General features: G+C 41.5%; 1 non-coding gene across 1 annotated transcript; it reads left to right on the top strand.

Moving 5' to 3' along the window:
- The first annotated feature begins 16389 nt into the window (after positions 1-16389).
- LOC116274080 lies at positions 16390-16602 on the top strand. Its single transcript, XR_004182551.1, has one exon. It is a non-coding gene; the product is annotated as a small nucleolar RNA U3 (small nucleolar RNA).
- The last annotated feature ends 8921 nt before the right edge of the window (positions 16603-25523 follow it).

Raw genomic sequence — 25523 nt, forward strand, 5'->3', positions numbered from 1 at the left:
GGGGGAAATGGTTAAGCTATTAAATGACACAATTATACCCAGCAGGAGATGAGATGATTTAAGAACTTTCTCAGCAAAATACTAGCACATACTTGTTTCCCCTGCTCGGCTGGCTGATTCTGAAGATAAAACAGGTCATCAGGGCTGATGGACGGCCTTGTGTCCTTAACACCCAAGAAGTTCGCAAACAGATGGATCTAGAAATACTAGAATGTAAACTGAATGACCTAAGGAATTTGGGCCATAAAGGGCAATTTTTTAAGGCTAAGTTCTTTGGATTTTAAGTAATCAAAACTTACTTCGAACTAACTTGGGCCACAAAAAAAAAAAAAAAAAAAAAAGAAAATTTGTTTGAAAGATACTGCATATCTTGCAAGAAGCTAAGGGAAACAGCTTCATGAGGGCCTGGAGCCTGAAATAGAAAAGCCACCAAGGGATCAGAAAGTTTCTACCCTAAATTTTAAGCTCAGCTTCTCTTCCATAGTCTGCTTAATCTTTTTCCTTTGTTATTTTGCTTTTTCAGCTTTGGGAAATTCATGGACATATGTGGTTCTCCACAGCTCCCAAGTTGCCATCTTCTTCATTTAATATTTTAGTCTCAAAAAATACTCTGATTGGCCCAGTTTGGGTCAGGTACTCATTCCTGGTCTGATCAACCAGTGGTGGAACAGGGATGAAGTGCTAGGTGCTAGCATGCTGGCAGAGTGCTAGTTCTTTTTTTTTTGAGACGGAGTGTTTTGCTCTTGTTGCGCAGGCTGGAGTGCAATGGCGCCATCTCGGCTCACCACAACCTCTGCCTCCCGGGTTCAAGCAATTATCCTGCCTCAGGCTCCTGAGTAGTTAGGATTATAGGCATGCGCCATCATGCCCGGCTAATTTTGTATTTTTGGTAGAGATGGGGTTTCTCCATGTTGGTCAGGCTGGTCTCAAACTCCCAATGTGATCTGCCCACCTCAGCCTCCCAAAGTGCTAGGATTACAGGTGTGAGCCACCATGCCTGGCCAGAGTGCTAGTTCTTTTGGATAAATTATCATGTATCACCTTTAGGAACTATCCTAGTAATAACCCAAGAGGAAGAACTGAGATTATCTATTGGCTATATTTCTAAACAGTCGTCTGCACTCTGTTTAGCAAGTTGGTGCTACAGTCACATGAGAAGGTTTCTACAACCCTGCGAGTCCCAGGTTTGGACCAATTGGTCCAGTCTCAGCCAAGCACTGCATTCAAAGAAATACAAATACAACCAGAAAGTATTATAAGTCCATATTCAGCATCTCAAATCTGTCCCGTCTATCAAGGAAACACTAAAGGAGGAGGTAAATTTCTTAATGCATAGCAGACATTTAACAAGTCTCTCTCACCATTGCTGCCCCTGTCACTACCCTGCATGTGAATGCCAGCTTGTCTCTTGAGTTGTCTCTTTCCTATTCTCAACTTCCACCCCCAAACACATTCAGTGCCCAGGTCTTTTCTGTCACACTTGCCAGTCTTCCTTGCCTGCTCTTATTAGGTAAATCAAATTTGCCACTCTGTCCTGTTTTGTTTTCATCTCTACTTCACTCAGTACCCAGACTCCCTCAGGACTGTGTTGCTTCTGACCCTGAATTAGTTCTTTTCTCCCAGGCTACAGGGACCACAGAGGTCTTCTTCCTATTACTTCATGGACTGTATGAATTCCATCCAGCTGGTGACATCATGGCAGGTAAGAGGATAGCTGTGGGAAAGTTGTGTCTGTTGTCATAGTCAAGACCCAAAACCCTCTAGGATCCTTTATGGTAGACAAGGTCACAGGCCTGGCACCTTCTCTGTCTTGTTACCCTCTCAAACAAACCACAACCGCTGGAAAGCATTGCATAATGTGCATACAATGAATAAATGCCATGAATGTCTGGCCAAATCGATCTTTCAGTTTCTCATCATGATCTCTCCCTTGCACCCAGACCTTTGGACGTGCTGTTCCATCCGCTTAAAGTACTCACACTTCTACTTTCCCCTTTCCACCTATTGATCACTTGGTTAACTACTTCTCATTCTTCAGGTCTCAACGTAGATATGCGTCTAGGATGAGAAGTCTGGTCTCAGCAAGTTAGAAATAGGATCTCTGCCTTGGGCTCCCATGGGATTCTGCATATCTGCCAGTAACCTCTTGTAATTCTGAGTTTCCTTTTCCCCCTCGTTAGAACCAGTACTCCATGGGGGTAAGGAGCCCAGCTGTCTTTTCTTCTGGGGCCTAACACATAGTAGATGCTCAAAAAATTTTAAAACAGTGTCAAACGAAAAATTCCTAAAAATTCTGGTTCAGTAAATTAAAAGGAAGAAGAGGTAGTATGGCTTTAACCTTACACACCTTTGAGTGTGAAACACTAAAAAAAAAAAAAAAAAGTTTCAGCCTTCCTTCCAAGGAGAAGTCTTTTTCTCTCTGGATAAGTTGCTGCAAGGCAAAATTTCACTCAAAGTTCCTATTAGTGGTTACGTCTGAGATCAAGTTTGCATTACTGAATTTCCCCCAAATTGGTTTCTTTTCTAATAAACTCCAGTTAGGCAATAGCATTTTCCAATTTCAAAGAGTAATAGTGCCTTTGGATTCCATAATGAAGCTACCAACATTTCAAGTACTATCAACTACAAGTTTAAAAAAAAAAAAAAAAAACGAAGTCAAGAGTTTGTGCCACTGAATTATAATCAGATAATTTATAATATAATGAAAGAACCATCACTAGGAAGTGAAGATTTAAGAATAATCAAATCCATGTGGCTCTGGAAAATGCTACCAAGGAATAAACTTATATTAGCAAATGGAATAAATTATCATATTTCAACATATTTCTTTCATGGGTCTAGGGCTAATTACAGGACTATAGTTTATTGGAGAATGTGCCTGAGCAAGCAAGGACACAATCAAGGCACACTTAGGCAGAAATCTGCAGCTGAATTAGAAATAAATAAGATGCTACGACACTTAATTTAATAAAAGCCCCAATGGCAGAAGAAACACAAAGAAACAAGTTGATGCTTTCTGTCCAGTAACAAAAAGTGAATCTAGAAAAAGCAAATGTTATTCTAACATTTCAGACACAATCCACTAAATATTTATTATAAATAGGAGTCCAGTAGACAAAGGGTTGCAAAGGAAACACTCAGAAGATAGGTAATGCTACTACCGTAGAGTTTTGAGAGATATTAAAACAAATTTACAATCTAGAGTGTTATCTCTTTTTACCAGGATGAAAAAATAAACCTTACCACCTGAAAATATGCAGCATAAGATGAAGTTTTCCTGGCCTAGGAAAGAAATCAAAGAATGATGGATGTACAACAAAGTCAGTAGTGAATTCCTCTGACCTAGAAAGAGGAATAGCTAACTATATTCCTTTAATTTCAAAATTAGTCTCAGATAAAGAGCTAGAAAAGAAATTGACTCATATATTTGAAAAATCTATTCTCTAAATCTCATCTATTGTTTCAAGGTTGTTTCTCAATTCTTCAGAATGATGATTCAGGGGGAGTTTTGTGTAAAGAATGAGTGTGGCTGAGACATTTACCGCTCATTAAATATCCATGTGTTCCCACCCACCTCCCAGCCCCCTCCCAGTTGCATGTGGTCATGTGACTAGTGCTAGCCAAAGAACTGTGAGGGGAAGTGGAGGTGTCACTTCCAGACTAAGACAGTGGACAGCCTCTAGGCATTTGCCTACAATCTTTGATCTCAAGTCATGGTGACATTGATGTCACTTATTTAGATGCCGAATCATTAGATAGAAGCAGATGAGATCTCTGAGTCAAGGTGTGGAAGCAGCCATCCGTAAGGAGCTTTGCTTAAACAAGAAATATACCTTTGTTGTCTTAAATTGAAGAGATTTCAGGGTTAATTTTTGACTGCAGCATAACCCAGCCTATTGTGACTAATCATAAGGGCCAGTCTAAAATGTTCTCTCAAGGTTCTTTCTAACCTAGAGGATTGAGTCATGTGTATCATCTGATGTTCATGAGAAGTTCTGAAGTTCGAAGGGGCCAGTGCTTTGGATGTAGTTCTTTTGTTTGTTGGTTTGGTAGGTTACTTTGGCTTGGCTAAACTGATCAGTCAATTAAAACCTGGAATCCTAATAATGATCTCAGAGAACTACAGCCTATGAGACTGCATGGTGCACACAGTCTATTCTGCTTACCATTGTATTCACATATGCTAAGCTTAGTATCTGTACAGTATAGGTAACTGTTCAATAAATATTTGCTGAAATAAAATAACTAAACAATTAAAATGACCCATACAAAGATTATGTAGATTGCATAGAGCCCTTCGTCACCCCAAGCGCTCCCTTTGAAAGATGGGGGAGACTTTCCCCTTTCATACAAAAACAGGCTGTAGAAGAAAGTCACTACACTGAATGCATTGGACAGCCTGCTCATTCCTCAGATATTTATGGAGCACTCACTGCGTGCATTATTCTAAGTTTGAGGATAAAACAATAAGTCAGGCAAATATCCTGTCTTCATGGAGATCTGATTTCCTTTTCTTAAGTATCTTTTTTTAAAAACCAGAGTTTGGCCTGTAAAAGGAAATTTCCCAGGTATCTAGTTACCTGGTATAAAAGTTAAAGCATGGCAGAAGGTCCATAGTGCAGCAACGTGTAGCCTCAACAAATTCCACTTCCCCAGAGGCCTTGATGACTCACCTGCCTGCCTTGCTTTATCCTTCTGCTGCTTCCCCTTGGACATTCCCACCCCCCTAGTTCTTGTTTGAGCAGATGGTTCCTACCCTCCTGCCTTGCCCAACCTCATTCTTAAGAAATGAGCATTTGTGCTGCTTCCTTCTGAGAGCTTTTCGTGATCTCTTCCTAGGTCCACTCCCTGCTGTTTTCTATCATGGGTGGTTTGGAGATGAACTGCTAACCTGCCCTGTGTTAAACGTCCTCAGCCAGGAGCTCAGAACTTTTGAGTATTTTCAAAAGGTTCACCGCGTCTCTAGAGAAATGCTCCCAACAGTCCTAACTGAAGTCAGCACTGAATTGGCCAAAGGACTCAAGAAAAAAGTTTCCTTCCTCCTCGATCTGTTGCTCAGAGCACTGCATGAGACCACACAGAGCAGTATCCAAGCATTGAGCAACACTCAGAAGGGCAGCAGGACAAATGCACAGCTGCTAATGACCCATCTCCTGGCCATGCTTTCCTCCCTCAGCCCCCTCTAGGGTCACCAAACAGCTGTAAATACAAGCTGACCACCCTTAAGGAGCTGGGATGGAGGGAGATTTTCTCCAGTCTCCAGTCCTGCCTTTGCACCTCTGTGGCCTCTCAAATGCTCAGCCAGTATTTTGAGTACACCCAACCTCACCCAGGAGATACATGTCACCCAGAAACATGCGCTCTCCAGAGAGAAGTCTTCCTGACGTCATCGGGGCAGTCCTCCTCCACCTCCTCCTCTTCCCAGCTCTTTGTTCTGCAAATTAATGCCATCCAAACAATCCTGTAAGTGAATTGTTTTTTAAAAGGCTGAGGCTGAGAGCTGGGCATCATAACCCAGGGCACACCAACCCAGGGCACAAAAAAGATTTCAGCTTTGCAAGCTGCAAATAAAATCCTTAGAGTGGGGAGTAGAGTGCCCTGTAAAGAACAAACTGTAGAAGCCTGGAAAGAAATAGGATCCCAAGGAGCAGGGATGTGGGGGATCTCCAGGTCTTCCTTTGCTCTCTTCCTGGGGCCTCTTCCTCTTCTTGCTGCCTCCTCCCCTGCCTTGAACATGTGCCCATGACCCACAAGGGACAGCAAAGGCTTCTTTCTGTCTGCTAGGTCATCCAGGTAAATAACAGGTATAATAATGAGTGAAAACACTTCAAAATGTTGACAGTGCTTTGGAAAAGGAGGCTTTGTGTTACCTTCAGCAAGGCAAGCATGCAGAACATTCTGAACGCAGATTTCAGCTGAGAGTGTGAGTCAGCTACAGGGAAGAGGGAAAAGAAAGAAGAGGGAGGACACAGGCTCCTCCAGTTCCCAACACTGATAGGTCTACAAGTTTGAAATCTGGATAGGACATATCTCCCTGCCTTCTCCAAATGGGTCTTTGTCAACAATTATGACTGCAGCAAGGGAAAAGCCCATTTCTAGTTTGGGCCTAGAATATTCTATAACCTTCTCAAATGATTGCACTAAGGAGCAGACTTCTAAGCAGTAGGTGTTTATTAATTTTTGTATAGATCATGTTCAATGGAGTGAAATTAAGGGAATCATCTATATTTTGTGTAGGCAGATCAATTCCATTTTACTATTTCTATTGAATATTTAATTTTGCTCCTCTTACTCTCTTCTCTGAGGCAATATCATGAGAAAGAAAAGTTGGTTGTAAATAGACCTTCTCTCTCTTGCATCCATCATTTGCCGTCACAAAGGAGAGTAGTTTAACAATTAAGTAGCCAAGGATGACACCTGTGTGGTAGAGGTTCTACATTCAGCTGCACCTGGATCCTGGGAACATAATTGGACCCACAACCTGCCCCATTGTACACCAAAGAATGTTAATAACACACCTGCATGCATGCATGTGTGCGCACACACGATACACTTGCTACACATTTGTAAGGATCTGTTTTTTTCAGGAATTATATGTATCTACCAAAGCAGATAGATTTAATGTATTGTTATAAGTCCACCAACAACATTTTTGGTTTAAGGGCTTGTTATGTGAAAGTTTTATAAAAATTTCACTTTTTTACTATTTCTGGGTTTTTTGTTTTTTGTTTGTTTGTTGTTTGTTTTTGGTTTATTGTTGTTGTTTGTTTGCTTTTTGAGACAGGGCCTGGCTCTGTCACCCCTGCTGGAGTGCAGTGGTGCTATCTGCCACTGGCCCACTGCCACTTCTGCCTCCTGGCTTTAGTGATTCTCCCGCCTCAGCCTCTGGAGAAGCTGGGACTACAGATGTACACCACCACACCTGGCTAATTTTTTTGTACTTTTTGTACAGATGGGGTTTTGCCATTATTGTCTAGGCTGGTCTCACACTCCTGGGCTTAAGCAATCCACTCAACTCGACCTCCCAAAGTGCTGGGATTACAGGCATGAACCACTGAACCCAGTCTCACTTACCTATTTCTTAGAAACAAGCTTGTGGCTAGAATGAGGCATATGTGACTGGAAAAACATGCATGTATTACCACTAATACATATCTTAGGTGCTGTGAGTAAATTATAAAAAGTGAGAATTCTGTGATATAAGAGAGGACATTCCTCATTTTGCCCCAAAGAGCATCCTTAGAGTGTTGGTTATTAAATTTCTATGCCTTTGGGGCCTAGCAGGGAGCCTGACCCATAGTAGGTCCTCAGTAAAATTTTCTTAATAAAATCTCATGAAGAGCCTATTGTGTGCCAGCGATTGCACTGGGCAGCAGACATATTTAAAAGGATATAGCTCTAGTCTTGATCAGTCAATCTAACAAGAGAAATAGACATAATGATTTCTTGAAGTATTCAACTTTCTTTTGAAGGATGTGTAAGAGTTCAGCAGGCAGAGATGGAGTGAAAAGACAGTTCAGTGGCATAAAACGCTGTGATGTGTTCAGAAAAGACTGTGACTTGAGTGTGGCTTGGATCCCAGGTTCTAGGAGACAAGATTGAGGAGATAGATGAGTAGATAGCAAAAGGTCTTGGGTGTCATGCAAAGGAGCTCGAGCTTCATTTTCTGGGCAGTGAGGAGCCTCAAAGCTTCTTATGCAGGAGCACAGATGGATTCAATGTGTTTTGCAGAAAGCTTACCCTGGCAGCAATATGCAGTATAATTTTGGTGTAGGAAAAAAAAAAAAAAAAAAAAAAAACCTGAATCCTGAGGTCAGAGAAACTGGCTTCAATCTGAGCAAGGGAAGTTGAGATCCTGAAGTGTTCCATGTGTTTGCCCAGGACATTCGGCATCAGATGGGAAGATGTGGGAAGAAAAGCTGGAAAGAGTGGTGAAAAGAGGCAGGGTGGTGAAACTATTGAAGATGGGCAATGGGAAGAACAACCTGGAACCAACCAGGAGGGAGAGTATTTTGCTGGCATTCAATGGGATGTCTCTTTCAGTAGCTGTGGCCTTCTGGGAGCCCGGGATCATTTTCCAGGGGACCATGCCACAGATTCCGACTGTTCACATTGTAGATCTTAGCTCCGCCCCTTGACAACTGTGTGCACGTGAGCACTTTGTTGCTCTCTTTAGGCCCCAGATAGAAAAAGGTATGACACCTGAGAGGCAAAGAGAAGCGCTCCTTTACTAAGAGGTGAGTGGGTACAAATGAAGCTCTAGTAGGCCTAGCTAAGGCAAGAAATAAAATGGGCCGGTGTGGTTGATTCTGATTACTACTCCTTCCTGCCCTCACTCCTAGTCAGCTTCTTTATTTTCAGGTGACATTCATCACCCGCCTCTACACCTGGGAGCCAGCTCTGCTGGGGCTAGTTTAGAAGTGTGGTGGGAGAAGAGGAGGTCTTTTTTGAAACTCTGGTTGCACTGCAGACAGACAAGCCTCCATTTATTTTCCAGTGGAACACCATATTGTTTCCTCTCACTCTCTTCCAGCGAGAACTGTCTAGGAAAGGACGAGGACCAAATTACCAAGCCTTTGGATCTAATCCATGTGGCATCCCATCTGTGGGCCCCTGGGAGATTCAAAGTCGGCCGGTGCTGGAGGCCAATCATATTTATACCATTTCCATATGGCACCTTTTGATTGAGACTTGGCAAGCACGTAAGTTTACTTTCCTTTTTTAAAAAGCTATATTTGTTCCCAACACTGTAATGTCTACAAATGTCTTTTAATTATTATACTTGTAACAAGGATGATAAGATTGGGCAAGCTTGAATAGCATTTAGTTTGGGATCTCTTAGAATGTCAGAGCTTTTGGGAATTGTCTTCCTGGGGTGGAGCTTTCCCTGAAGGGAACGGATGACCCCATTACTGGTGAACTTGGACTATAAGTCACTCTTGGGGGATGAGAGAACTTTCTTCACAGTCAGGCTGGAGGTGAGTCAAGCCAAGAGGCATTAAGGGGTTCCATGGGAGGAATCAGTTTCCTGGCTATGTCAGAGCTGTAGTTGTGTATGGTGTGTGAGGGCACCATTCTCAGAGAATATGATGTGAATGGTGCCCCTTGGAATTGTACCAGCTGGGTGGCCCTGTGCCACACAGAAATACGGAATTGGCTCAGTGGGAGGACCTGGAGTATGTCTGGGCTTATGCATAAGTTGAGAGAGCCTGTAGCCATGCTTCGGTAATGTGGGAGAAAAGACCCTCACCCACATCCCCACTCCCTCCTCTACCCCTGCCAACCCCACTGCAGTCAGACTGGAAGAAGACAGAGAGCAAGACACTGGAACAAGCAGCAGGAGTGGAGCCTGGGACGCAAGGTCAGCACATAGCAAGCCCTTGCTTTGGAGCAGAGGCGGCCGGTTTCCAGGGCAGTGAGTATTTGAAGCAGTAGTTGTGACCTTCAGCTTCACTGGGGCAAGCATCACCTGTAAGCAACCAGGCATTGGGTGTGATTAATTAATATGTTTCTTTAGCATATGGGGTGAGGGAGGGACAGGGGCTAATTTGAGCAGTCAGGGACAAGGAGTCAACATCAGTGTGGAGTGGTAATGTTTGTACACCAAGCTGGTAGATAGACATCCTAGTTACATATGATTCTGTTGGTGTTGCCTACAGAGGAGAAAAAAGTGATCAAGTGGTTGTGGATTTTATGTTTGCTTATCTGTTTTTTTAAAAAAGGCTAATAATGAATTTTATCAAGATGTTGGATTCCTGCATGTTAGACATTGTAGTGGGTTGAATTTTGATCCCCAAAAAGATATGTCCTAAGTCTTAACCTCACAGTAGCTGTGAATGTGACCTTATATAGAGCCTTTGCAGATGTGTTAAGTTAAGCATCTCCAGATGAGCTCATTCTGGATTCAGTGTGGACCCTAAATCCAATGACTGGTGGTATAAGAGAAAGGAGAGAGATACAGACACAGAGACACACAGAGGGGAAGGCCATGAGAAGACGAGGCAGCTTTGGAGTTACGCAGCCACAGTCATGGGATGCCAGAAGCCCTGGAGGAGTCAAGGAAGGATGCTCCCCTAGAACCCTGGAAGGGACGGTGGCCCTGGTGACACTTTCTGGACATCTGGTCTCCAAAACTGAGTGAGAATAAATTTCTGTTGTTTTAAGCCACCCGATTTATGATCATCTGTTCTGGCAGTCCTAGGAATGTAATACAAGCATATTTAGTGTTTGCTGATATAAAAGTGAAGATTGATTTGTTATTTCATGCCCATGTTTCTAATTCAAAGTCCTAAAAACCTGGCTGAGAGCACGTGATGGATTTAGTGTTCTAGGCAGCAATTCTCAAACTTGAGTATGCATCAGAATCACCTGGGGGGCTCATTAAACTAGATTACCAGGCCCCACCCCGCCGAGTTTCTGATTCAAAGAGTCTAGAGTAGGGTCTGATAATGTCAATTTCTGAGAAGTTCCCAGGTGATGATGCTGTTAGTTTGGGACCACACTTTGAGAACCATTGAGCTAAATTTGCAACCACCTCGAGCAAATGAGTGCTTCTAATTTTAGAAACTAAGCAGAAATTCTGGGAAAGGAATCCCTTCTGGGATAAGTGGATAATGAAAAGAATAAAATTTATTTTTGTTTAATTTGCTGTGGTTTGCAGGAGTTGAAGTTATAAATGAAACAAGTAAAAATTACCCTCTTACGAGCAGTATTGCCTCTTCTCCCCATCAAACCCCTGTTTTTTCCCCCTGACTGTAGACATGTCTATACACTGGTCTGGAGCTTCGTGGGCAGCCCTTTGGAGGTCCCTGGGAAGACCCTGGATCCATGCAGTAGTCTCACACTTGCTTAGAATTGCAGGATTATTTCTTACTACACTGCACCCCTCTTGTATACCACTTCACATCACCTTGGCCCTACCTCTTACTGCACCTGCTAATATGCCCCTGAGGTCAACCCAGCCTTCAGTTTCATGTAGGTGCAGCCTGACAATGCATTCTCTTGGGTCTTGGCCCGGGACTACTTGCCTCTTGCTTCCTGTCCTGGGTCAGCTCTGACTCCTTGCACACTCAAGCCAAAGCATGGAATGCCCATGAGGCCATTCCTACCAGTAGGGAACTGAGCTGATACACCTTCAATTCCTGGATGAATTGTTCTGGATTCTCAGCTATATGCTTCTCAAAATGTTCTATGGGGTTATTTATTGCCCATCGATGTGTCCAACTAGGTAACAACTCTTAGTATACCTAGTCTTTTCTTCTTCCCTGTGAAGCTCATCCCCATCCCCATCCCCGACTCCTCCTCCCCAGAATCACTTCCCAAATAAACCTACTGGCACTCAAGCCTTTGTCTCATGCTCTGCTTCTTAGAGAACTCAGGGTAGGACACTGAATACACTGAGCTGCACCCAGTTCTTCCTTTCCCACTTTTGGGAGATTGGTGCAAATCTGAAGATTCAAGGTGCCTATGTGCATATGAAATTTGGAGTATCTACTGAAGGGAATGCTGGCGTGTGTTGGCTTCTATCTGACCCTAAGAAATGAAATTACCCATAAGTGATCCATGGAAGCGGGCAACAGGAGCTGAAATACACCCCCATCTGCCACCTGTCCTGGAGAAAGACCTTGGATTTCACTAACTGTTTTTTATCAGAGGGAAGCCCCTTACTCAGGCAGATATCAAAAAGGTTTGGAGCTTATCTGTGCTCACAGGTAGCTAGCTATAATCCTACAGCGTCTTTTTGTTTAAGAGGCAGATATTTACACAACACAGCTCAGGGTCTTTCTGGTTGACAGTGATGGTGACATCATCTGCACCTGCCTTTGCCCTATGCAGGAGAAACCATATGACTGCTTTGGTTTTTTTAGCCTGTGAAACATCTAGAACTGTAAGCTCTATAAGTTAGTCCAGAGGTTCCCCAAAACTGCCCTATGGGAATAGATATTTCTCAAAAGAAGGCATACAAATGGCAAACAGGTATACGACAAGGCGCTCAACATCACTGATCATCAGAGAAATATAAATCAAAACTACAATGAGATATCATCTCACCCCTGTTAAAATGACTTTTATTCAAAAGTCAGGTAACAAAAAATGCTGATGAAAATGTGAAGAAACATGAACCCTCATACACTGTTGGTGGGAATGTAAAGTGATACAACCACCATGGAGAACAGTTTGGAGGTTCCTCAAAATCAAAAACAGAGCTGCCATGTGATTCGGCATTCCTGCTGCTGGGTATATGCCCAAAAGAAAGAAAATCAACATATCAAGAAGCTACATGCACTCCCATGTTTATTGCAGCACTGTTCACAATAGCCAAGAATTGAAAGCAACTGAAGTGTCCAACAGATAAATGGATAAAGAAAATGTGGTACATATACACAACAGAGCATGATTCAGCCATAAAAAAATGAGATTGTCATTTGTAACAACATGGATGGAACTGGAGGTCATTATATTATGTTAAATAATCCAGGTAAGGAAAGACAAACATCACATATTCTCACTTATTTGTGGGATCTAAAAATGGAAGCAATTAAATTCATGGAGATAGAGAATAGAAAGTTGGTTACCAGAGGCTGGGAAGGGTAGGGGGAGGGAGGTGGGGATGGTTAATGGGCGCAAAAAAAAAAAAAAAAAAAAATAGACTGAATAAGACCTAGTATTTGATAGCACAACAGGGGGACTATAGTCAATAATAATTTAATTGTACATTATAAAATAAAAGTACAATTGGATTGTTTGTTACACAAAAGATAAATGCTTGAGGATGGGTACCCCATTCTCTATGATGTGATTATTTTACATTGCATACCTGTACTAAAATGTCTTCTGTACTCCATAAATATATATACCTATGTACCCACAAAAATCAAAAATTAAAAAAAATTGTTTAACTGCTCTGTGGACTGACTACTTTAAAATCAGAGGGCTTTTTGTCTTTTTAAAAAAAATTGTGGTCAAATATACATAACATAAAATTTACCATTTTAACCATTATTAAGTGTGCCTGCCATTTAGTGGCATTAAGTACTTTCACATTGTTGTATCACCACTGTCTATTTCCAAACCTATTTCTCACCCCAACAGAAGCTCTGTAACCATTAAGCAATAACTCCCTATTCCCCACCCCGGCCCCTGGTGACCTCTAATCCATTTTCTGTTGCCTTTTCTAGATACTGCATATAAGTGGAATCATATAGTAGTTGTCCTTTTGTGTCTTTGTTTCATTTAACAGAGTGTCTGCAAGGTTCATCTATGTCATAGCACATATCAGAACTTCATTCCTTTTTATGTCTGAATCATTCTCCATTGTATGGCTATATCACCAGATTGGTTATCTATATTCATCTACTGATGGAATCGGGTTTTTTCCCCCTTTTGGGTGTGTGAATAATGCTGCTACAAACATGGATGTGCAAATATGTTTGAATCTTCGCTTTCAATACCTTTGGGTATATACCTAGAAATGGAATGGCTGAAACATTTGGTAATTCTATGTTTCACTTTTGTGGAACTACCACACAGCTTCCACAGCAGCAATACCATGTTGCATGTCTATCAGCAATGCACAAAGGTTTCAGTTTCTCCACATCCTCACCAATATTTGTGGTTTTCCCTTTAAAAAAAAAAAAATAACCATCTTAATGGCTTCTCCCACCTAATGGTAGTGAACTGGTATCTTACCGTGGTTTTGATTTGCCTGATGACTAACTTGGAAGCTTTTAAACAAATGCACATTTCTGAACTCTACCTCTGGAAATTTGGCTTGGCTCTGAGGTTGGCACTATGGAGCTGGCTGGTATGGCCTCCCACCCAGGACAAAAATCTCTCTTTATAATTTCCCAAACTGCTAATCTGGTCTCTGCATACCTCTAATAATATTGGAACTTGGGGTTTTCTCAGGAAGCCCATGCTATTTTTACACAGTTTTAGTTATTTGTCTTCTAATCAGAACTTGTGTAATTTATAGCCACTGATACAGTCTTGTGTGGCATGTTTCATGTCTTAAGGGTTCCATTTCCTCACCTCTACTTCAGCCCCTTCAGCCTATATCTGTTCCTCCTCAAGCTTTCTCAGCCATTCCCATAGCAAGACTGCATCTGGCGAGCTTCCTCTATACTCCCATAGCATCTTAAGCTTTCTCCATCATGGTGTTTCCACGTGTGTCGTAATTTCCTGTTTACTTCTCTGCCTCCCCTATGACACTGTGAGCTCCTTGAAAGCTCACAGCTGTCTATGACACTGTTCACTGACGTTTCCTCACTGCCCAGTGCATAAAGTGGGCCCTCAACAAATGGTGGTTGATGCATTTGTTGAAAAACACAAGTTCTGCACTAAATACATAAGAAAACACGTTGGATATTCTTCAGTATGTAATAAATTATACTGTTAACATTAGGAGCTCCTCAATCAGCAAGAAAGAAAGAGCATTTACTAAAGCACAGTTTTCAAATTGGATGATAGAATCCTCAACCATTAAGAAATTGCATCTGTAAGCAGAGGGAGCTGAAAAGGCTGCCTACATCCTTTCTCTCTCCACTCTTCTCTACAACAGACTTCTTGCGAGCACATGCAATATTTGTTCAACCTGGGCTTTCTGTGTACTAAAGAAAAAGTACCTTAGGGTGTATTTAAAGAACCACAGAGTTACATTTTTACTTGTGCATTTTACCTACAGCATTGGAAAAAGTAATTTTGCCTCAATTAGAGTAGGTCTTTTCAACTGCTGACATATGTTTACAGAGCATCTGGATATAATCTGATTAGCATCTGGTGTAAGTCTGTGAGATACTATCTATCTCCTGAGGTCTCCCTTGGAGAAGGAAAGGCATAAATGTGCACTCAGCTGGACCATCCCAGTGTTGACATCTGCTGTTGGGTCACACATCTGGGCCTCCCAGCCTCCATCACTTTGCCAAAGTTCATCTGGACAAAGAGTATCACCCCCACACTCTCAAGGTCCCACTTTAATTGGAGCAGAAAACCAGCATCAGCACTCTGGCCAGTGAGAAAATCTTAACATTCTTCTCTCTTCTTTTCCCCTGCATATGTTAGAGCCAGCATGGAATGAATCACACACATCTAGAGAAGGAAAAGTATCAATAATTGATATGCCTCTCCCTGCTCAAGCTGCAAACATTGCCAGCTCTTTAGTTTATGTATTCTCCATTCACCTTCAGTTTGCATCCTCAGATAAAGTTACATGATAACATCTCTTGAGAATTCCCTTCCCATTTTTTTTTTCCTGCATTTTGGGGGCAAAGATTTAAAGGAAAATATTTTAATGAGGTTGTATTTGTTTATTTTTGTTTTTTAGAGCAATAGAGCTACATCCCAAGATGTAAACAAATGGGTACCCTCTCCCCCACCCAATGCTCAATTATTTATGCTTAATTAATGCACATAACTGAATTGAGGATAAAGGAGCAGGCACCTCACATTCATCACCCAGCATAGAACAGCTGAACTAGGAAAGCCTAGAAAGTTCATTCTGTATAAGAATAAAGGAGGAAAAAAAGGCAGGGGTGACTTTAGGTATTGATAAGTGGTTAGTTGTGCAGGATCTGATACAATCCTAGATTCGTAAGTTTTTGTGCTGTGTTTGGGGAGAGAGGGCGTCTCCCCAGACCCAGCACAAAAACTTATGAATCTAGGATTATATCAGATCCTGCACAACTAGGGATTTATATCCTCAGTTTAACTGAGTCTCATATACCCTTTACCTATTTAAGTACCATAGCACCAAACATACTACTTATTTTAGAGATTCAGGCAATAGGTATTCATTGAGTGCCTCTAATTTGTCAGGTACTAGATTGCATGCCAGGCATACCAAACAGTGCATCTGTCCTTACCCTAGATGGAGTCGAGTGAGGAAGACTGGCCACCAGAAGTGATCATACACATCAACGCAGTGTCCTGAACTGTTGTTAGTGAGAATGTAGAGCCCAAGAAGGATTGGGGGAGGAGGTGCTCTGACTGAAATGGTGAGGAAGGGCCTCTCTGAGGATATGACATTTCAGATGACACCTGGCAGCATTTCAGCTAACACTTGGCAGTATCAGTCAGTTGGGGGCGGAGAGTTTAAGACAGAGGGAACAGCCTGTGCAAAGGACAAAAAGAACCTGACGTATTCAAAGAATTGAAGTAATGCCAGTGTAGGTGAAGCTAAGAACGAGAGCAAGAGGGATGGGACTTGGAGGAGGAAGGAGGTTGACAGTGCTAAGTCGCACAGGCATTCTAGGTCTTACTAAAATTTGTAGCCTCATCATAAAGACAATAAGAGCCATTAAAGATGTTTAAATTGGGAAACACAGCATAATTGATTTAGAAACAATGGTTGTTTGTAGAATGAATTGCAGGGGACAACAGTAAAAGCAGGGAAAGATTATACTTTCAGGAATCATTTCTATAGTTTGTTACTAGAGAAGTTTCTCTGAATGTGTAAAGCATGAAAAACCATGAGGAGACACAGTGTCTGCTCCTGACTGAAAAGCCAGCTCTTGGTGTTGCTCTGCTGCAACTGCTATTTGCCATTGATAACCATTCTTCTCTTCCTCTGGGAGAGTAAGAGGGAAAGACTGCAGTCTGAGTGGTTCCCGTATTTGTAAAAAAATAAAAACAGGAAAACAAGTCATGGAAGAGAATGCTAATTGCCCACCTAATAACCTTTCTCCCCTCTACACAGATCTCTGATTTTACTTCAGTTAATGATGTGATTATGTATCCCAAACTCCCTTGCAGCAAGGACTGGACAATGATATATAAGTAAGTGAAGTTCTTGGGTACAGCTTCTGAAAGTCATCTGAGAGGGACTGCCTCATCTGGAAGGAGGCCCTTTCGCACTTCTCTTCCTTCCCCTAACCTGCTCCTTGGAGTGCAGATGTGATGGCTGGAGCTCTAGCAGCTGTCTTGTCTTATGCCATAATCAGAAGATATTATGATGGCTTGGACCACAGAGGTGGCAGATGGGATGGAATGATGAAGGAGTGGGAAGAGGAGGGTATGTCTAGAAAGGCTTTTAGTAAGAGGTTGTGCTTATATTGCATTTTGAAGGACCAGAATGATTTGATCAAGTAAATAAACATTGGGGCCCAGTGCAGTGGCTCACACCTTTAATCCTAGCCCTTTGGGAGGCTGAGGTGGGTGAATGATGAGGTCAGGAGTTCAAGACCAGCCTGGTCAAGATGGTGAAACCCCACATCTCTACTAAAAATACAAAAATTAGCCAGGCATGGTGGTTGGTGCCTGTAATCCCAGCTACGCAGGAGGCTGAGGCAGAGAATTTCTTGAACCCAGGAGGCAGAGGTCTCAGTGAGCTGAGATTGTACCACTGCACTCCAGCCTGGGCAACAGAGCAAGTCTCCATCAAAAAAAGAAAACACACACACACACGTGCACACATTGGAACAACTATTAATAGTTCTTGCTGTTTTTATGTATTTCTCTAGTTGTGTTTTTATTTCAACATATATGATAAATAAAACCAGATGTTGAAAATGATAACTCACAGTCATATCCAGCCCTGTGACATACTTTATTTGGACACCAGTTGGTTCTAAATTTTTTGAAATCCTTAAAATTTAAAATCAAGAAAGTTTACAAAAGTCTAGGACAGAGAAAATTCTGAAAACAGCAAGAGAAAAATATCAAGTCACACATAAGGGAACTTCCATCAGAATAACAGTGGATTTCTCAGCAGAAACCTACAGATCAGGAGAGAATGTGATGAAAGAAAGAATGTGAGAAAGTGCTAAAAGAAAAAAAAAAACTGTCAGCCAAAAATAATATATGCAGCCAATCTATCCTTTAAAAATAAAGGAGAAATAAAATCTTTCCTAGACAAGCTAAACCTGAGGAGATTCATTACTAGACTGGCCCTAAAAAAAAAAGTGCTTATTAAGGAAGCAAAAGAGCAATATCCACCATCATGAAGATACACAAAAATATAAACTCACTGCTAGAGCAGACATAGAAAGAGAAAGGATCCAAATGTTACCACTACCAAAAAAATAAATAAATAAATAAAATCCCACCACAAGCAATGGCAAAGACGAGAGAAAGAGAGGAACAAAGGTTATACAAAACAACCAAAAAGCAATTTTTTTAATGACAGGAATGAGTCCTCACCTGTCATAAATAACCTGGAATGTAAACAGATTAAATTCTCCACTTAAATAATACAGACAGGTTTAATGGATTTTTTTAAATGTCCCAATTATATTCTGCTTACAAGAAACTCACTTCACCTCTAAAAACACATGGGATGAAAAAGATATTCCATGCAAATGAAAATCAAAAGGGAACAGATACTGGATAAAACAGACTTTAAATCAAAAATGAAAAAAAGAGACAAAGTCATTATATAATGATGAAGGGATAAATTCAACAGGAAGATATACCAATTATATATATGCACCCAGCACTAGGGTTCCCACATATATAGAGCAAATATTATTTGATCTAAAGGGAGAGAGAGACTCCAACACAATAGTTGGGAACTTTGATACCCCCTTCTCTGCACTGGACAGATCAGACAGAATATCAACAAAGAAACATTGAATTTAAATTGTCCTTTAGACCAAATGGATCTAACAGATAATTATAGAACATTTTATCCAACAGCTACAGATTATACATTCTTCTCATCAGCATATGGAACATTCTCCGGGATAGATCATACATTAGACCACAAAACAAGTCTCAACAAATTTTAAAAACTCAAAATCATATCAAGTATCTTCCCAGACCACAATGGAATAAAACTAGAAATCAATACCAAGAGGAATTGTGAAAACTGCACACATACATGGAAATTAAATAACATGCTCCTAAATAACCACTGGGTCAATGAAGAAATTAAGAAAGAGAAAAAATATATAGAAACAAATAAAAATGGAAACACAGCATACCAAAACCTATGTGAGACAGCCAAAGCAGTGTTAAGGGGGAAGTTTATAGCAATAAATGCCTCCGTCAAGAAGGTAGAAACATTTCAAATAAACAACCTAATAATGCACCTCATGGAACTACAAAAGGAAGAATAAACAAAAACCAAAATTAGTAGAAAGAATAATAAAGATCAGAGCAGAACTAAAAGAAATAGAGACTAAAAATAAAATATGAAGGATCAACAAAATGAAAAGGTGGCTTTTTGAAAAGATAAACAATATCTATAAAGCACTAGCTAGACTAACCAAGAAAAAAGACCCAAATGAACAAAATTGGAAATGGAAAAGGAGACGTTACAACTGATACTACGGAAATACAAAAGATAAGAAACTATAATGAACAACTATTACTAACAAATTGGAAAACCTAGAGGAAACATAAATTCCTGGACATGTACGATCTACTAAGAATGAACCAGAAAGAAATATAAAAACCTGAACAAACCCATAATGAGTACAGAGATTGACTCAGTATTAAAAAGTCTCCTAACAAAGAAAAACCCGGGACTGCATGGCTTCACTGCCAACTTCTACCAAACTTTCAAAGAAGGACTCACACCAATTCTCCTCAAACTATTAAAAAAAATAGGAACATGTTCCTAAGACCAAAGCCCAAGTGAGTTTTCCCCAAGACCCAAGTTGCAGGACAAAAGCTGAAAATCTGATATATTTCAGTAATAAATTAGCAATCAAAAAGAAATACATATTTTAAAAATTGATATGATGAAACAGTCCCATTCCATCATCCTGAAACCTACTTTTCTTCCTTTGTACTCTATTAAATCAAATGTCACTGCAATCATCTTGATGGCTTTCATGTATCTTTTGCTTGATTGTCTATGCATAATGCTTTGTTAAAATCCTCCCTTTGGTTTTCTCTTCTTCCCTCTCCCCTCTCTGCTTCTCTTTTTTTTTTTCTTTCATTCCCAGTGAGCAGAGATGTACACCCAAATATCTAAGTTTCTCTGAAATTCCTTATGTACCCATTGAAGCTACCAATCCATCATAGTTCTATGTTACTGGCCCCATGTCTTTCTCACCCCTCAGAAGCCCACACAGATCTAGGGCTCAGTGAGTTGGGGCACACCTTCAGAGGTCACTCAGGATGTCTGGGCTAGCTGAGTCAGGCAAGAGCATTGGAACCACCCAGGCAGCTCTGAACTCCAGGGAGAGTCATCCTGCAGCTGCCCTCAGCAGTCTGTTCCAAGATCTGTCCGCACCAACAGTCAGGAAGTTTTCTTAACAACTCACCTAAGACATACCATCCAGATTTGGCAAGGACAGTGGCCATTCATGCTGGCCTCTCCCAGTCTTCTTTTCCAGATATGAAAAGCTTGGACTGCCCCATGCACACACACCCTCCACTCTGCTCCTCCAGGGAGTGAGAAATTTGGCTCAGGAATTAACTCAGGACTCCCAGCTTCAGCGGGCCATCTGGAGTGACTGCTGCCTCCAAATTATGTTCACGTCCACGGATAACCAAATGGATTATCTCCAGGAATCATCTTCTCAGTGAGAAGAGAGGAGGCGGAGAAAATATCACGTTCATTTCTTGCCTAGAAAAGACCGCTGACATCAGCTATTTGCCCTTTTTGGCAATAATATTTGGTTGCTGCTCCATAATACAAAGTCCAAATCAGGCTTATTAGTGTCAAATTAAAAGGCCCTGAAGGGCAGCCAGGTTTTCCAGAACTGGCACTCGTTGCAGCCTGGCACAGTGATAGAGCGGACAGGCCCTAGCTTGGGAGAAGTCAGCAAGGGTTTAGAGTACCCGGAATGCCTCACTGGCCCATTAACCACTGCAGGTGTAATTAAGACGCATGTCCCTCCATTTCTGGATGCCATCCCTTTGTTGACAAGTTGCTCAGAGAATGAAAGCTAATGTTTACCAATTAGCCCAAGCAAAACATTGTCAGGGAGGCAAATCTGGGACAAACACAATGTCTTGCTGGTCTCCCTTAGTACATCATAAAATCGATGTCAGTACATACAGCTGGTAAGAATCTCTGTCCATAAACTCAGGACACAACCCTTCTTTACGTTTCCTTTAATCAGTGGTTCTCAGTCAAGTGCAGTTTTACCATGGGACATTTGTCAATGTCTGGAGACATTTTTGGTTGTCACAACTGGGAAGGGGATGCTACTAGCATCTAGTGAGCAGAGGCCAGGGATGCTGCTAAGCATCCTACAGTGCACAAGCCAGCCCACCAAACAAAGAGTTATCCAAAATGTCCATAGTGCCAAGGTTGAGAAACCCTGCCTTAAATCAATATAGTTTCTACTTCTAGCCTCCCATTCTTCTGGCAAATTGATTAATGTCAGTTATTATCGCTGTTTTTTGAACCAGAGCTGTACCACAGTCTGTAGTCTTTAGGGCTGAGCCAAGGTTAGATGAGGGGTACCATACTTAGGAAACATGGAATCTTAGCCAGATATGGTGGCTCATGCCTGTAATCCCAGCGCTTTGGGAGACTGAGGCGGGCAGATCACTTGAGGTCAGGAGTTCAAGACCACCCTAGCCAACATGTTGAAACCCTATCTCTACTAAAAATACAAAAATTGGCTGGGCATGGTGATGCATGCCTGTAATTATAGCTACTCAGGAGGGTGAGGCAGGAGAATCACTTGAACCCAGGAGGCAAAGGTTGCAGTGAGCTGAGATGGTGCCGCTCCAGCCTGGGTGATAGAGTGAGACTCTGTCTCAAAAAAAAGAAAAGAAAAGAAAAAAAGAAAACATGGAATCTTCTGGGAGGTTGTCAAGGCCCCATCTGCCTGAGACCCTTTGTCCTTCCTTCTCCATTCGGCAGTTCAGTGACATCCAGAGTTCCATAGCACTTTCTCCTCTTCTGCCCCTAGCATGGGTGAATCCCTTTATCTAGTCTCTTTTCCCTGCTCTTTCTGCCACTCTACCTCTTCTCGCCCTCTTCTTCCTCTCAGTACTTAGGAAATTTCCTGAGAAAAGAAATTTCTCCGGCTACCTCTACCTTCATCTTTGGCATATACCTGCCCTGACAGCCTCGTTTGACTAAAGAAGAGGGAAAACAGGACAGAGTGGGGAGAAAAAAAAACATATAAATTAATATTTAAAATATTATCCAGCAGTTACAAAGGCAACAGTGAAGTCTGGTTAAGGAGCTTGTGTCATCCTTGCCCTGCGCCATTCAGGAGTCCCCAAGCCTTCTTCCCACAGCTCTGCCTTTCATGCCTGTGGGTGGTGGGAAGTTATTAACATTGGTTATCAGATAGGTTAACCTAAGTCATCATCACACTCAAATGAGAAAGATTTTAAGGTCTCAGCCCTGGAAAAGGTTTTATGTCAGCATTTCCACATTGACATAAAAATAAAAACTTTCAGCCGGGCACGGTGGCTCATGCCTGTAATCCCAGCACTTTGGGAGGCCGAGGTGGGTGGATCACCTGAGGTCAGGAGTTCGAGACTAGCCTGGCCAACATGGTGAAACCCCATCTCTACTGAAAATACAAAAATTAGCCCACATGATGGCGGGCACCTGTAATCCCAGCAACTATGAAGCTGAGGCAGGATAATCGCTTGAACCAGGGAGGTAGAGGTTGCAGTGAGTCAAAATTGCACCATTGCATTCCAGCCTGGGTGACAAGAGCAAAACTCCACCTCAAAAAAAAAAAAAAAAAAAAGGAATGAAAAGTTGTATATTTGTAGTCTTAATAATTAGAGCTGGCCCATCTGTGTCAGAGTCACCCTAACAACAATAAAAACTCCTTTCAGAAGTAATCCTACAGCATCATTAAAATTACAAAGAACCATTCTGCTGAACCCCCAAATCTCTTTTTCTTAGATTCTATGCAGTGGAAATAAAAAGTGTTTTATAACTGAGCATTGTTTATAGAAGAAAAAAACACAGGGAAAAACCCTAAAAGTTCATTAATGGAGAAATGAATTGGGAAATGAATGAATTGGGGTATGTCCCTACTATGTATGACAGTTAACATTATGTATCAACTTGACAGGACCACATGTCTAGATATTTGGTCAAACATTATTCTGGCTGTTTCTGTAAAGGTGTTTTTAGATGAGATTAATATTTAAATTCATAGACTCTGAGAACAGCAGATTACCCTCCGTGATGTCTGTGGGCCTCATTCAATCACAGGAAGGCCTTAATAGAACAAAGACTCTTTCCCTTGAGCCAGAAGAAATTCTGCCAGCCAATTGTCTTCGGGCTCTGACTGCAACTCTTCCCTGGGTCTCTAGCCTGTGGCCAGTCCTGTAAGTTTTAGACTTAACCAAGCCTTCACAATTGCATGAGTCAATTCCTTGATAAATCCATCTCTCTTTCTATCTATTTATCTGCACTTTCTGTTCTGTTTCTGTGGAGAACCTGGACTAATACCCCATGGATTATTATGCACCTATGAGTTGGCTCTACACCTAGGAACCTGGAGGGATTTTTATGATGCATTATTAAGTGGAAAAAGCAAGATGTGGAGATATGTGTTGTAAGAGAAGCAGTGGCCAAAAATGTGCTTGTTTCTATTGGCTAGAGAAAGATAGGAAAGAAAACATGATAATTTTTTTTTTTTTTTGAGACGGAGTCTCGCTCTGTCGCCCAGGCTGGAGTGCAGTGGCGCAATCTTGGCTCACTGCAAGCTCCGCTTCCCGGGTTCACACCATTCTCCTGCCTCAGCCTCCCAAGTAGCTGGCACTACAGGCGCCCACCACCTCGCCCAGCTAATTTTTTGTATTTTTAGTAGAGACGGGGTTTCACCGTGTTAGCCAGGATGGTCTCGATCTCCTGACCTCGTGATCTGCTCATCTCGGCCTCCCAAAGTGCTGGGATTACAGGAGTGAGCCACCGTGCCTGGCCGACAAGTTTTAATAGTAGTTATCTGAAAGGGGTGTAGGGAGGTAAAAAGAAATAATTGAAACATGAAAATATTCATCAGATAATGTTGACAAAAATTGTAGAATATTAAATCCTCCAATATCATTAAAAGTAGGAAAGTACTAAATATGCCTATAGGCTGGGATTAGAAGTTAAAAATTGAAAAAATTTTAAATTGATATGTTTTGGGATTGGGATTTGGGGACACTCTTTTTCTTGGATATCTGATACTTCAATATTATAATAATTAAAAAATATATATTCCTGGGTATGAGCCCCAACAATTCAGATTTTGTAAGGTAAGCAGGGGTCTGGGAGTGTGAGAATCAGTACTTTGTAAATAAAGACCCCCAGAGTAATTCTTGATGCATCACTGAGTTTGGGGACTACTGCTGCTAATTCAATAATTATTCTTTCAAGCTAGGATACACTTGATTTTTCCCTGTAAACAGTTAGTGAAAGAGGGCCATCAGTGTGAACAGGAGAGAAGTCCCGGAGCCTTGCTTAGCCTCATAGCTGAGTGGCCTGCCCCTGAGTCCCCCCTGTACCCCCTAAGAAGGTCTGATGATCTGGCCTTCCTGAGGGACAGGGAAACAGGGGTGGTCAGACTGGAGGTGCAGGCCATTCTCTGCTCCCACAGCTCCACAGTCATATCCACTCACTTGCCATTGTTCTTTCAACTGCCAACTTTTGTTTCAGAAATGCAGACATTTATATGGCACTGTAGAGTGACTTTCTGTATCTTATCTCATTGGATCCTCCCTCGTTCCTGACAAGGTAGATAGAGACCTGTTGTTGCTATTGTCTCTGTCTACAGATGGTGACAATGAGTCTTGGAAACTAGTTAGATGACCTCTTGCAACCCAACTGCTTCATAGAAGAGATGGAACCTTGAACCCCAAGTCTGCCTTTTAAATTTCTTTTTTCCCATTCCACCCACCACACAGCCTTCTCACCTTATTTAAATTGTTTATTGAAGGGCATCCTTCTTTGCATTCCTTAAATATCCAGCCTTTAATCCTCGATGATTACACGTGAAAAACATTTTCTTATGATTGACATAGGATTTGACACATGCTGTTTTATCTTTGTGTTTGCTTTCCTTGTTCGCTGTTTTGCATCTGCTTTTGTTAGTCATTCCATGTGGGGGTTTAACTTTATACTGTATGCATCACAGATTATTCAGGGTAGAGTTTTACAAACATGTTTGGGACAATGCAAACTGAAATTGGCAAGATGTACTTTCCCCCTAAGTAGAAACTATTGTTCCCTTGACAGGATGGTTCGTCTTTTTCATTCCAAGGACATTTGAACAATGAGTTTGAAAGTGGCTTCCCAGGAGGCAGAACAAACAACACCACACCTGAGAATTAAAGCAGAAAAGCATCCTGAAATTTGTGATAAGAGTGTAGTCCTCCAGTTTAGGAAAACTTTCCTGGTTTAAAAAAATATACAACATGGAGTAGAGCCAGGTCCACAGGCAGCAGCAGGAGCATATCATCACTGCTAGCAGAATGCTCTGGTAACTGGATTTTTGTTCCTGACAAAATGAGAAGGTCTGTTTTTTGATCATGGAAACATTTTCCCAAAAGAAACTCAAATATATTTTCAAAGTGTTTCCCAAGTATCAGCATCTATTAAGTAGAAAACACTCATTAGTCAACAGAGTAGAGGAAAAAAGGGGCTTCGAGTTAGGGCACTTACT

The sequence above is a fragment of the Papio anubis genome, chromosome 2, assembly GCF_008728515.1.
Source record: "Papio anubis isolate 15944 chromosome 2, Panubis1.0, whole genome shotgun sequence".
NCBI lineage: Eukaryota > Metazoa > Chordata > Mammalia > Primates > Cercopithecidae > Papio > Papio anubis.